General features: G+C 33.3%; 1 protein-coding gene across 14 annotated transcripts in view; it reads left to right on the forward strand.

Annotated features, from left to right (window-relative positions):
- Positions 1–13,221, forward strand: part of LOC145241450 (mitogen-activated protein kinase kinase kinase 15-like) — a 391,615-nt gene that overhangs the window by 554 nt on the left and 377,840 nt on the right. The window lies entirely within an intron of this gene.

Consider the following 13,221-nt stretch of genomic DNA (forward strand, 5'->3'; position numbering starts at 1 on the left):
TAATTTTTACATGCTTCATATTCTAAATATAAGATCCTGTATAATAAATTTCATTATTTTTGTTTCTTTTTGTTTCTACATGTTTAACAAAAATGGTTCCTGGATCTTCGTTGTTTTTGTAATCTTTGAATTGTTTTGTCATAAACGAAATTTAAAAAAAAAAAATCAAATCGATATTATTTTGGTGATTATTCAAATTGGCACATGTGACGCTAAAGAACGTACAGAAAAGTCTATGATGTATTGTACTCGTTACAGAACGAAGATGTTATATTTAAAAAATTACGTAAATCAATCATTTAAAAAAAAAAAAAAAAAACTAAGAAAATAAAAATTAAGGATTTTTAGCGATTTTACTACTAAACTGTAGTGAACATAAGGCTGATTTTTTTTTTTTACCTCACTTCGATTTTGAGTTGTCTCCCCCTAATTTAGGTATTATTATACAAACACCGTGACAGCGTTAGGGTTAGGGTTAGGGTTTAGGGTTAGGGGTTAGGGTTAGGGGTTTTACCCTAATTTATTTCATCGAATTTCTCCATGCCCGATGAAAACACTACAACTCGCTCTGTCCAAAATTTGATTTTCTTGACCCCCCCCCCACGAAAAAAACAAAACAAAAATTACTTGATCAAATTCCGTGATTTTTGGAATATGACATCTTCGTTCTGTAACGATTACAGACTTTTCTGTATTTTCATTACTTTTAATTGCTACCATAAGTGCCAAGTTGACTAAGCACTTTTTTATAAACAAAAAAGTAAAGTAAAACTTTCGCCCTTTTATAGTTTTATGTAAGTCTGCACTCTGCAGTGGCGATACCTGTTGCTTTATTTTCAAATTCGATTTGATAACTTGCAAACGTGGGTACTGATACAAATTCTTGTAATAATAGTACTTTAGTATCAATATTCCCGTAGCTCTATTGCATCAATGTTGAGCACTATAGCCTATATAGCTAAATAATATATGTAATTCACCTTAAACAAGACACAATGTCACTGCGACGTAGTGGGAGTGGGCTGCTATGAATTATGGGCCATATTTATAGAAATATTATAAGTGAGGGATTGTGCAGCGAGATGTTTGTTCACATTACATTAAATTTCTACATGTTACAGAAATTTTGGGTTTGTATTACTGTACACATAGGTTCGAAAAAGTTGTCAAAAAACAAATATATAACAACTAAATGTTATCAAAGGCAAGATAAGTTACTTTTCTACCTAACTGGATATATTTTACGTGTTTTTATTCAATGTAACATGTTTATTCAGCTCGAAAAGCATAGTGTTTACCGATTTATTGGAAAATTCAAAATGGCGCCCGACACTCTCTTTAACACGGTAAGTTCAGGAGAAGATGTTATGAATAATAAACTAGACAAAATACTGTTAGAAATTCGCTCATTATATGTTACCGTGACATAAGTTGACATATATTCTGTGTTTTTTTTAAATAGTATTTTGTCTAGTTTATTATTTATAACACCTTTTCCCAAACTTACCATGTTAAAGAGAGTGTCGGGCGCCATTTTGAATTTTCCAATACATCGGTAAAGACTGCATGTTTTTCGAGCTGAATAAACATGTTACATTGAATAAAAACAAACAAAAAAATGTATCCAGTTTGGTAGAAAAGTAACTTCTCTTGCCTTTGATAACATTTATTTGTTATATATTTGTTTTTTGACAACTTTTTCGAATCTGTGTACAGTAATACAAACCCGAAATTTGAGCCTGAGCCAACTGGACTTTTTCCGAAGTAAACCTAAAACTAAGCTAAAGTTAGAAACAATTCGGATCAACTTCTGTGGAAGTAACAAATATTGATTAATATTTTTATTTATTTTTTATTATTATTATTTATTTATTTATTTACAAATAACAGATAAGTAAAATGTATGTGCTTCTACAGAATTTGAACCGAATCCACACAACTTGGGTTAGAGTTATTTTAGGATTAATAAAAACAAAACAAAACAAAAAATTAGGTTTTTTTTGTTTTTTTTTTAGATTAGGTCCACCTTCACAATTTTCTTTTAAATGACTACTGTTTTTCAGGTATGATGAAAACGAATATCGCATTTAAATTTTCCGCAAATAAGTAGTTTTCCGGATATTAAGCAATGTAATTCCGATACTAGTGCAGTAGTGCAATGCACTTATTGATCCGTGCTGAAATCATAACGTTATTATTTAAAAAAGCCATTCTTAACATGGGGAGGGGAGGTTGTTTTGTACCTATTCTATAACCTTATAATTGAATAAAAAAACATAAAACTTTAATTAAACTTGGAAATACGATTTAAAAAAAATAGCGCGGATCATTAAGTGCACTAGCACCGTAATTCCTAAGTGATTGCTGTACGCGCAAGTGTGCGCATATTTTTTAATGATTAATTAACGTCAGAAATGACTTTCTATTTAACAGTTTGGTTGGTAGTTTACATGCTTCCAAATTTCGAAGGGTCACGTAGTAATTCTTTTTTTCAACTAGTATCAACATATTGAAATGGCTGACTTGTGAGTAAAAATATCGTACTCATTTAGAATTACACTGACTAAAAAAAAAAGGTAAATTTATACAAATACCGTGACAGCAAATTATTAATAATAACCCTAACCCAGTTTTCAGATTCGTGTTCAGCACACCGAAACGTAACAGAATACTACGTCTGTTTTTACTAATTCGCTGTCACGGTGTTTGTATAATAATACCAAAAAAAAAGCAAATACAGAAACATTTTTTGTACATACTCGTGCGTGACAGAATGAAGATGTCATATTCGAAAAATCACGTAAATTTATCAAGTAGTTTTTTTTTTTTTTAACTAAGAGGATCGACGCAAAAAGTAGATAACATTTTTTGGTTAATGTCAAGTTTCTTTCCAACTCCTCAAAAAACTTTAAAATAACGACTTATATAGGTTTTCGGTAGTGCTGAAAATGAATATCACGTTTAAATTTGGGGCAGATAAGTAGTTTTCATGATATGAAGAAATTAATTTTTAAAAAAATGGGGAATTACTTTCCTATATAAATTTAATGTAAAATGAGCACCCACTTTCTGGCCACCTAGTAATTTCTTCATATCATAAACAAATTTAACTTTGATATTCGTTTTCAGCACACCCGAAAACCAACACTTTTTTTTTTTTTTTACTACATTCGTTCATCTTTTTCATCTCATAATTTAGGACGCTAATTATGCTGTCAGTAAATAAAAAAAAAACATACTTTTTGTTTTTCCTTCTTTTTTGATTATAGAACTTGTATAGTTAACAAGTGCTTCTGCAGTTTAATATTCCACAAAAAATCTGTTTACATTAGGGAGCGGTGGATGGGCGGGTGGTGTTGTGGCGGCCGCCACAAAACACCACTCGCCCATCCACCGCCCCTAATGTAAACAGATTTTTTGTGGAATATTAAACGATTCTTTTGCTTTAATGGTTAATGTCGGCACGTTACTTACGGAAAAACAGTTAATTAAATCACAGAAGCAGTGCTTAAGCACCTGCTGAAAACTATACAGGTTTTATAATTGAATACCCATCTAAAAAAAAAAAAAAAAAAAAAAGTAATTTCTTCATATCATGAAAACTACTTATCTGCCCCAAATTTAAATGTGATATTCGTTTTCAGCACCATCGAAAACTTTATTGTATTTTTTCAATAAGAATTTTTTACTTTCGATTTTCGCAGTAATAACGGAAACACCGTTAGCCCCTTTATTTATATGGGCCATAACCCCGGTAGATTTTTTTCCGTGTCTTTTATTAAACTTGCTGTTTTAATATATTACTTTTTAAGTACAGATGACTTGTTTAAGAGATTTGAGACCATTTTATTGTAAACAATAAGTAAAAATGCATTTCAACAAGTGTTTAGTCGCCCCAAACCGGATGTTGAATCTGTGCAATTTGTGCCTTACCCAACCGTTATTCCGGATGCAGAGTTAGTGGGTGGATTAATTATGGTTATATAGATTTATGTGTATAATCATGGCGATACTTATGTAAAGCTATCCGCCGACAAAGCAGTAAGTGTGTATATATTTAGAGAGAGAGCTTTCATATTCCCCCCCCCCCATTCATACTATTTTCCGCGCGCTTCTCTTTGCGCATGCGTTAATTTTTCGCTCTGCATCCGGTTTCACGAAACTTTATAAACTTTTATCTTTATAGTCCCAAAATTTCCCGTTAAACTTTCAAGTTATAAAGTAATTTCTTTATCGATTAAATTTGAAACTTCCCACTTTTACAGCCATTTGGACGTTTGATCACTCAAAAATCGAAAACTAAACAATAGTATTTTGAAAATATTAAAACATTACATTTTCACACGATTAGCAACATGGGCTCTTCTACTAGTATTTATGTTTACTTTTCGGTTTTTGAGCGATTATCGAGGGTCCAAATGGCTCCAAAGGAAACGCCATTTTTTTTTTTATTTTCGTTCTAACTAAATAAACATGACACTACATTTGTTTCCAAACACTTTAACGCTTTAAAATAAATTAAAACAAACTTGTCGAGGTAGGAAGCTGTAAAATGGCGGAAAGTAGTTCGTGGGTTCAGGGGTTAATACCATGCAAACGGTAAATTTGCACCGGGTTTGATTATCAGATTCGTTGTCAGCGACCTCGATTACCAAAAAAAAAAAAAACAAAAAAAAAATTTAGAGTGGTCGGTGTTCTGTTGTAGCGTTATCTGTAGGTGTATAAGAATTTTTTTTGGAATTTTTGACACCCCTAACACGAAACGGCGAATAAAATATTAAAAACTCGGGGTTTGCATTACTGTACGCATAGATTCGAAAAAGTTGTCAAAAAAACAAATATATAACAAATATTATCAAAGGCAAGATAAGTTACTTTTCTACCAAACTGGATACATTTTTTTTTGTTTTTATTCAATGTAACATGTTTATTCAGCTCGAAAAACATGCAGTCTTTACCGATGTATTGGAAAATTCAAAATGGCGCCCGACACTCTCTTTAACATGGTAAGTTTGGGAAAAGGTGTTATAAATAATGAACTAGACAAAATACTATTAAAAAAACACCGAATATATGTCAACTTATGTCACGGTAACATATAATGAGCGAATTTCTAACAGTATTTTGTCTAGTTTATTATTTAAACATCTTTTCCTGAACTTACCGTGTTTAAGAGAGTGTCGGGCGCCATTTTGAATTTTCCAATACATCGGTAAACACTGTATGCTTTTCGAGCTGAATAAACATGTTACATTGAATAAGAACACGAAAAATATATCCAGTTAGGTAGAAAAGTAACTTATCTTGCCTTTGATAACATTTAGTTGTTATATATTTGTTTTTTGACAACTTTTTCGAATCTGTGTACAGTAATACAAACCCAAAATTTCACTCTATAATGAAGAAATAAAATATATTAATAAAAAAAAAAAAATCATGTATTTCATTAAGAGAGAGAGAAAAAAAATCGGTATAGTGGATTTTGTTTAACGGCAAAAGGAGGCCCCAAAATACTAATTTTGGTTTACAGCACGCAATAGAAAGAGACATTAATTGTGGCCCTTTGAAGCCATTGGAAGATAAACGCGAAGAAAATCAGAAATTTATCTCCCTGAACAGTGAAAAACATCGGAGTTCGCGTTTTTTTTTTTTTTTTTTTTTTTTTTGTATTCCTTGTTTAAAAAAAGTGTTTTATTTAAAAAGGACATGGAATATAAGTATAAATATGGATAAATTCTTAATAATGAATAATGGAAGTATTCATTGAATAGTATTTTTTTTTTATAGATAAGTAATTTTTTGGAATTTATATATTTTTATAATCGAAGTAAGTAAAATTTCATTGATTTTCTTTAAATCTTTTTAAAAGAAACCCCGATTTAAAAAAAATGAATATTGCATAATTTGCTATTAAACCTGTTATTTTAAGAAATTTGGTCTTTGCTCCTTTGCTAATTAAAAAAAAAAAATTAGGGTTTGAATTACATTTTTCAAGTAGTTATAAGCTTCGAAAGACAATAAGTCGAAATATTCCAGTGTTTACCACAAATTTTTAATGGCGATTTCTGACACTGCTAGCGTCTGTATATTTACCGGTAGAAGAGTACCTGGCCCTTTTTTATTTTTTTTTTAGCATTTATTTGTTGTATATTTATTTTGGCACTTCTGCATGTCAGTGACATATTAGCAATTGAGACGAGTTATCGACTCCTGTTCGTAGCGGCCATTATATGAACTTCAAATATAAACAAGTGTTTATCATAACGCAAAAACATAAAATAAATAACACAAAAATATGAAAATCGAAACATTTATTGTATAGAAAAATATAATTTAAAAAAACATGAAGCATTTATAGAGGTTTAAGAATTTTTTTGTACAGAAAGATTGTATAAAAATGTAGAAAAATATAATTATAGTTTGCACGTACTTTTAGAAAAGGAAGAGTTATCGACCCCTGCTCTTTGGCTGAGAAGTGACATCTGTCGGCGGTTCTTGAAACTAAAATACACACATTCGCCTCATGTCACTGACATGCAGAAGTGCCTTTATTTTACACTTAAAAAATAGTGTAGTTGAACTTGAAAACGATATAAAAAATAACACGATCCGTAGAGTGCACGACTGCACCAAATAGTATGAATTATTTTACTTACCCCCCCCCCCCATTTTTTTTTTTTTTTTTTTTTTTTTAGCGGTGTCCGTGTCATCTTTTAGTTTTTTTTTTTGGGGGGGGGGTTCTATTACTATACACATAGATTCGAAAAAGTGGTCAAAAATCAAACATATACCAAATAAATGTTATCAAAGGCATTAGATAAGTTACTCTTCTGCCTATCTGGAAAGGTTTTTAGTGGTTTTACTCACTTTAAAACGTGCAATCTCTTCGAAAATCATACAATATTTATCGATATATTTTAAAAAGAAAGATGTCGGCATGCTCGCTATTGAACTCGGTAAGTTTGGGAAAATGAGTTCAAACAAACAAATTATACAAAATATTGTTAGAAATCCACCGAATATATGTCCGCCTATGTCACGGTAACATATATTGAGCGAGTTTTCTAACAGTATTTTATATAATTTTTTGTGTTTAAACTCGTTTTCCCAAACTTATCGTGTGCAACAGCAAGCATACCGCCATTTGCATTTTTCAAATACGTCGGTAAACACTGTTTTTCGAGCCGAATAAACACTTTACATTAAATAAAAACACTAAAAATTTATCCAGTTTGGTAGAAAAGTAAGTTATCTTGTCTTTGATAACATTTATTTGTCATATATTTGTTTTTTGACAACTTTTTCGAATCTGTGTTTGTAGTAAAACAAACCCATAAAATAATAAAAATTTATTTCGATAACACTAATATCACAAATAATAAACCAAGGTCAATTATATATTTTTTATACCTTCATCGTTTTACAAGTTGCAAAAAAAAAAAAAAAAATGACGCAGGTTTTGCAATCGAATAAGCTACTGCTCTTTTTTTTTTTTTTTTTTTTCTTCAGTACACACTTGACTTTTATTTCTATTTCGGATTTTTGCGTTTTCAGACTTTGCTTAGCGATGAATGGAAGGTGGAGCAATTGTTTGTGTTTTTATTTTTATCGAAATTTGTTAGCAAATACCAACTCACCTTCATCTAAAAGAATGAAAAAAAAATCTTTATCGTTCTATTTTTGTGTCACGCACTTCAATCTCTAGTCAATGTTTATCTTGTATTTTACTGGTGGGCGATGTCCGTTTCTCTTCCCTGCTACCTCCTATCTCTCACAGAAGGGACGTTGCGAGCCTTTCTCTGATCGCTATTTTCACGACAGGTGCTCGACTGCTCGACTCTATGGTCCCTTTTGTTCACAGGAAACACCAACCTAGCTAACAACCACTTTCTCTTACTCTCTATCTGTGCCTAAAACTAAACGAAAATTCCATGAGCAGAGCTTTTTTTTATTTCCAGAACTGCTCGTCTGAACACAATACTATAGAGCTGCTTCCCCGCTGACTATAATATGGTCATTTTCAAGTCCAATGTAAAAAAGTTCTTGCAAAGCTGTCCTCTACAATAAATTAACTCCTATCTAATATCCACCATCATCGAACATCATGGCGTGCCTCAATGCTTCACCTGATACTAACTTTTATCGATGAGTGACCTCCCGGCATTAATAACTTCAATTCATCCCAAGCAAGGCACAAAGAGAGACTAGTGGTTAGTGCACTAGCGCAGATGTGGAAATAAGACGCCATGTATCGTGGCTTTGTAGAAGATTCTAGCAGATGTGGGAAGTCTTCTTGCATGATAAAAAGAACTCATTTTCTCTGCAGGCGACTTGACATCTGAAATGTATTTATTCCAATTTATATTACTTGTGAATGTTGGACACTCAAGGAAAGGTACTATCAGCCAGGATAATCCATGATTGCTAAGGTTTCTTATAATTGTTGAAGGAAATGAGTTTAGTTTTTATGTGTGGTTGGTTAACTAGTTAAAATTTAGAAAGTCAGGATGAAAAATGTAATTTGGTAGAGTTAGCTTTATCTGGCCGCGTTTAGCTGAAATAGAATATTGAACAATAGAAGCTAACCATCTTTCATAAATAAGACATTTCCACTACCAAATAAGTATATATTTTTTTAAAGGAACACTGGTAATTATTTATATTACTTGTTTTGGTAGGACTAATTGTTCTCATCTTGAGTATTATTTGGCAACTTTCCAGTTGATGTAGCCTTCGACCTTCGTAAGGCATGTTGGTCATCTTGGAAAAGAAAGGAGAAAAGTTACTCACTCCGTAGATGCTTTTGTATTCTTGGAATTGTCTTGGTTTTTCTCTTTTCTTTTCTAAGATGAGGACCAACATACCTGACAAAGGTCGAAGGTTACACGAACCGAAATGTTGCACAAATAACACTCAAGATGAGAACAATAGTTTGATCAAAACAACTAATGTAAACAATCAGCCATCATCTAAAAAATTCAGGACTGGTAATTGTTTGGGATTCTTCTCTGGGATTGTTTGTCTCAGTTTCATGGAAAGGGACGGAGATCTCCACTAAATTAGAAATCATCTTTGTACCTATTTACTATGCCTCCCCATGGGACAGAGTTAGTAGACACCAGGGTCGTTTTTTAACGTGGAGAAAAGGTACAAAAATAAAAAAAATTGTCTCGGTCGTGAAGGACTGATCCTCCACCGAAAGAGAACAAGAAATGGAAGTGCAGCATCTGAAGAACAGATACTACACTTTGATCTTGACCAATTGTAAGTGGGAACAAAGAAATATAAAGAATTGCTGGCTTTTGTAAATAAATGAATGCTATATCCTGGAATTCCATGTTTCACCTGTGCTTCTGGCACAAGGCGAGAAGAGAAGAATCTTACCCTGATGAAATCTGTCTGGAAACGGATTTATCTTTGGTGCTAAATTTTCTGGTTAGAAATCTGTAGGGTTTGAGTGCGCATGTCTGTGGTGCACTAATCGCTTGTATATCAATACACCAACCAAATTACGACTTGACACGATGCAAGATATTGCAAATACGTATAAACAAAAATAGATCTCCTATGCAACTGCCACCCTCCTCTGTTGAAAAATGATAAATGTTCTTTCAAAATGTTCTCTGTAGAGTTAGCTGAACAAGGTCTATTTGGATGTGGTTAAATGGTCAGCAGTATTGTAGGTTCTGAGTAGGGCTATTATGTGCCTGTACATGGACAAGATGAAAGCGGGAAATGTCTATGCAGTGAATTCATGTCTCCTATTCAGCCAGAAGATTCTGACTGGAGTAAGTTTCACTGTGGATGAAATTTTGGTGTGAGCCGATTTTTGGAAGGAAGACTATACAGTTTTGCAATAAGTTCATAAACGCAAGGTTTAGAAGAATTCAAAGTAGTCTCGCAGAATCTGATCATCTGTTGGAGGAACGAGAATATAAATATTTACAGGTAACGGATTGAACCTCACAAATGACGGATTCAAATTCGATTAAGGTTATTGTCCACAGAAGTAGCACTATAATACATTCAAAAAGATTTCATATTCCAATATGGCACCAATGCAAATATGAAGAGGTAAGATATAGATGTATTGAGGAATTAATAGCTTAAAATGTACATTTATCAGTTTGTGTCTGTGCCTAAGAAAAGGTTAGGGATAATGACAGTGAACGTTGGGTACGGGAGAGCAGTTCAAAGACTGAGGTTGAAGTCAATAGGTCATGTGGAGCACAGGTCAGTGTATATTGTTTGTATGCATGAAGGAGTAGAGGTCAGTCTTTATTGTAGTGCGTGAAGAGAAATGCAGGTACTTGTGCACTTTTGCCACCGTGCTGAAATATTATTTTGAAAGTCGTTCTGAACATGGGGAGGGTGGTTTGTAACTATTCTGTGCTTCCAACGAACAATGAATATGCACTGCTTCGAATAAGAAGTGCTCGTGCAGATATGCACTCTAGCGTGTAACTCCATAATTGTAATCTCAAGACATGCCGGAGTTTATAGTTGACTCTGCAGTGAAAACAAAGATAATGCCACACGTCACAGTATGGGAATTTGCCATTGTGAAAAGGTGTTCTCAGTAAGTGGGGCATGAGGAAAGGATTAATTATGCAAATTATTACGAAAGACAAGTTTCTAAAAGAAAAAAAAGAATGTCCAAATCTTCATAAAATTCTGTTCATGAAAATTAGTAGCAAAGACAAGAAATTCCACCATAGAAAAACATGTAAAACTTTTCACACAATATTCCCGATAAACGATGCGTAAAAAAAGTTGGTGCTTTTGCACTTTTTTTTTAATTTTTTTTACCGCGCTGAAATAATGTTATTATTTAGAAAGCTATTCTTGGCATGGGGAGGGAAGGGTGTTTTCTAACTATTTTATACTTTAACCTAACAGTTTAATGAAAGATATCATAAAATTGAAATTTAACTTGAAAATACTATTTTAAAAATAGCACGCTACAATTAGTGCATAAGCACCAAAAGTTTAAATGACAGAAACAAAGGTTGGTTAATGTGCAAAGGGTGTTTACTCCGAAAGCCGTTTTTAACATGGGGAGGTTGGGGGTGTTTATTCCGAAAGGCATTTTCTTATTTTCAACCTCTACATGTTAAGAACAGCTTTTGGAATAAACACCCTTTGCAGGTTGGACAACCAGCGCACATTAACACAAAGGTTAAAATGAGCTCTGAAGTTATTTATGCGTCATATTGTGTATGTGTTTGAGAGCCTTTATATAAAAAGGAATTATTATTTGAGCATGCAAAATCCAAAGTCGCTATCTTGGCTTGGACACCGCAAGTATTCCTATTTACTTGCCTCCCCACGAGGGCAGAGTTAGACACAAGGTCGGTTTTTAATGTCGGAAAAATCCAGTTTCCCAAAAAGGGGCACTCTGGATAGGAACAAAAAATAAAAATTTGGACACCGCAAGTATTGCCAGTGAGGGATGTGATCAACCAATTTTGCTCGGAATAACCGTAATTGTTTGCCATATTTGCAAGGAGCCTATTGAATTAAGAAATTCAAAGTGTAAATAAGAGATATGAATCTTACAGAATGCAATGGTGAATAAAAAGAGAGCCTAACTTTCAAACACACCGGAAGTTAGCACCCGCGTCTCTAAATTCAGGTATGGAAACAGAATCGATAAAATTTCCAAGTATATTTTATGTTTAACGCCAAAGAATGAGAGTTCATATAGAAACGTTGTTTTAATTCGAATAAAATAAAATATGCATCAAGTGCGCTTATTTTACTTGTTTGAAATTTATCACAAATATATTTCAGAGGTATACTCCATCTTCAGTGTGTTGTTTTGTTTCTTTTTTTCCTTTTCTTCTCCCTTGCCAGTACATGAGAATACATTTGAATTCACACAAAAATTGTTACAATAAATGACTTCTCAATTTGATCAAAAATTTCTTATGTTGCAAGGTGCAAAATGTTCTTTTGCTGAATAATGAAAAATGCTTTTTAACAATTTGTTAAAGTTATTTAAAAAAAAAAATGTGCCTGTTCAGATATACAAAGTCTTGCATAATTTTGTTTTGGCCAGTGAACATGTCTACTGGAACATAGATTAGAAGACATGAGTTGGCTATCTCTGAAGGCACCATATCCCTTTGTTCAGGAAATATTATTGTGGGTGGAACATAGGGTTCCTAGGTTTCACTGTCTAAAAATATTACATTCCTTCCGTGGGCGAGTGGTAACTTATCAAGTTTTTCACCTCAACGCTCCAGGTCCGATCCTACCTACCTACCAAAACTTTTTATTTTACATTGACATTTTTCCAGACATTCACCCACTATTCCAGACACTTCAGCAGAAGATAGTTTTAAGATTTTAGCTATCCCTCTAAACGTAATTGTTTGTATCTCTCTTGCACTTGGTTCACATGGTATATTCACCATGTTTTTGAAATTCTGTTCTGCAAATTCGGTTACTCCTATAATTATTATAATGATGGAAATCTTCCCAAGACTCCAGTTTCTTTTCATACTATAGCTCTGTTTAACCTAGTATCAGTACTGACTTCAACTATGGTTGCTATTTTCTTCCTCTTGTTTCATATGACTATATCAGATCTAGTTGCTTTGTTTTCTAGGTATGTAGCTGAAGGAATCGCATTGTCATAGTGGATGGCATATGACTTCTTTCCAACTGTTCTGTCTGGTATATGTTCCCAGGACTTGCTGCTACACTGGATAATCAACTTTTTTTTACAGATGGTCCAGTAGAGATATTTACACACTACATTGTGTCACATTGAATAGAAGCCCCCCCCCCCAAGCAAAACCTTACAACTTGATGTCAAGTGGCACACACTATCTACTTCTGTGTGACAGAACTTGCACTTGTTATTGCCGAGACCACTCATTTTCTTAAAAGTTTTGGTTATTAAATCTTGATCTTGAGCAGCCATTACCATCCTCTCCTGCTCATAGTGAAGCCATCCGCTTTTCTTTTTCTTGTTTTTTTTTTCGTTTTTAAAACATTTTCACGACAAATCTTTGTAGGAATACATTTCCATGTATTCATGTTATTCATTGTCATTCACCCAGTGATGAATGACAATGACTCGCCGCAAAACCTGCACTTAACCGGTCTGACAAGCACCTCAGTACCGAACTCACTCACAGACAACAATGTTTCTAATACAGCTGATGTCCCCATTGTCAAACCCAAGGCAAATGTTCACCGGATGACACAGGC

Source organism: Euprymna scolopes, chromosome 20 (assembly GCF_053919585.1).
Source record: "Euprymna scolopes isolate OS-2025 chromosome 20, ASM5391958v1, whole genome shotgun sequence".
NCBI lineage: Eukaryota > Metazoa > Mollusca > Cephalopoda > Sepiida > Sepiolidae > Euprymna > Euprymna scolopes.